The sequence below is a fragment of the Histoplasma capsulatum genome, genomic scaffold, assembly GCF_000149585.1.
Source record: "Histoplasma capsulatum NAm1 scaffold_10 genomic scaffold, whole genome shotgun sequence".
Lineage (NCBI taxonomy): Eukaryota > Fungi > Ascomycota > Eurotiomycetes > Onygenales > Ajellomycetaceae > Histoplasma > Histoplasma mississippiense.
The window spans coordinates 300286-302575 of NW_001813973.1; positions in this window are offsets into that span (position 1 = coordinate 300286).

Sequence of the window (2290 nt, forward strand, 5' to 3'; positions counted from 1 at the left end):
GGCTAGCCGCTTCCGGCCTAGCGCAGCCAGCCAGCGGACGGTCTTGGCAGGAGTCGTCAGCTTTTGTGCTGGTGGGCTTAGGTATGCGGGTTTCCGCGCGGAAGCTGCTGAGTCAGGGCTTTTCTCTCGGGATTTGCTGTTCTCCTGGCTACTTGTACGGCAATCCCACCCATCCATCCATATATGTACAGATTATACACATATGCATATACGCATATACGCTGTATACATAAGTACTCCGCGACTCCTTGCCACAGGCAAGCCCTTGAGCTGCGGTGATCAGGCAAACTAAAGAACGTCACGTAGCCCGGGAGCCTACCTCGGTATGAGGCAACGTAGCCTCTCCCTCTCGAACCTTAGGTCGGACACAGGAAGCCGATGGAAACAAATGGCATCACGATGTACGGAGTACTCCGTAGCCACAACTCTGTCCTCCTCACATCTGGAGTTACACTTTCTCTTGAACCTTCCTTATCACCAGCCACAGCTCTATCGACAACCAGCCTCACGCTAAACCCAAACCCAAATCCCCCGTCGATCGCGCTCTGTCTTTGCACCCAACCCAACACCCAACACAGAAACCTTTCTTCACTCCTCTCTTTCTCTCTCTCTCTCTCTCTGCGCTTCCTAGCAAGCAAGATCACCGACAGAGCAGCCGCCTCCGACATGTATCCAGACTCCCAATCAAGGGGATAGAATATACTCCGTACTTACGCTTAGTAGATCGTCTCCACGTATTGTATTGTGGTTTTGAGTGATCTGCAAATCCATCCGCATACAGCTTAGTGCCCCTCCCCATCCCCTGGAAGTGAGCTTCGGTTTTTTTTTTCGGTTTTTTTTTTTTTTTTTTTTTTTTTGCTTTTTCCTTCCCATTTCGTCCTTGTAGGCTGCCCGTGATATTTTTAGAGCGTGTGCGGGGCACAGATCTGTATATACGTATCTGTATCTGTATCTGTATCTGTCTACGGAGGACAGGGGAGTCTGGCACTCATTCGTAGATGGGATGGGATGATAACAGTCCTCCTCCAGGCTGCGGGGGCTCCCTTCGACGAGTGCCTGCCATTCATAAGGTTCTTCCCTCGGTTTTCTGATTTTTGATCAACCAGGGAAGATGTAGGAAGATGTAGGAAGAGAGAGGAGAAGAAGGAGAAGAAGAAGAAGTAGAGGAGGAGGACAAAAAGAGTTCCCGGAGACAAGAGTTCCCACGATTACGTGGCTCGCCGCTGGGTCGGGTTACGATACCATACAACACCTCCGTACAGAGCGTGTACGCAGCGTACGATACCATACACAGGAATACCACAACTTCTCCATCGTGGAACGAGCGACGCGTCGCCGTCTCGGAGAAAAATACCATGGATACCATGATTCCCATCATACAACAGCGGTGTTTTTCCGTTCCTAAGTCTCATTCGTTCCTCTCTCCCTCCCTCTCTCTCATCGTTTCCCGTTTCGGGCGTTGAGAGTACGAGCCATGCGTGTATACTCTCAGCTATGCAGACCTTCCATCGCATATCCATTCTGGGACCCCCGCGCGGAAAGACAGCAAGAGAGCAAGAGAGCAAAGAGAAAAAGGCACAGACAACTAAGACAGACGGAATCCCGTCCGATCCCCCCGTGGCAAGGCAGGGGATGGATCATGTTGACGTTGCGTCCATTGCGTGCCTTGCGTCCCTCACGCAACACCCGAGTCGCGGCCAGCGGTGGATATAGGGATATATGTACATACATGTACATAATACATCCCCACTTCCCTTGCCCCCTCCCCCCCCCCCCCCCCCAACCTTTGGCTCGAATCATTACTTAATCCAAGTTGTTTTTTTCCCTGGAACCTGAAGGAAGGAAGGAAGGAAGGAAGAAAATATTATATATTATATATTGGCCTATGGATGTATCCATGTTCCTTCAACCGGAAACATACATACATACGCACGCGACGCATGGCCCTAGGGCTTGGGCTTGGGCCTGGGCTTGGGCCTGGGCTTGCTTGTTACGCCCTTTTGTCAATAAATCTATCTATCTATCTATCTATCTATCCGCGCCGGTGGGATGGGATGGGATGGGATGGGATGGGACGTCAGACCGACCCGCCGCGGTGGCCGCTGGGGACTTTCATACCTTGCACATCACCGTCGTGGTCGTCGTTACGTGATGGCTGCCCCACGCGCGCGGGGGGGGGGATAATTATGACGCATTATCCATCGGGCGGACGGACTGGTGGGATATGATATGATATGATATTGCAACGCGCTTTTGCTTTGCTTTTGCTTGTTGGCGAGCAGTGCGCGAG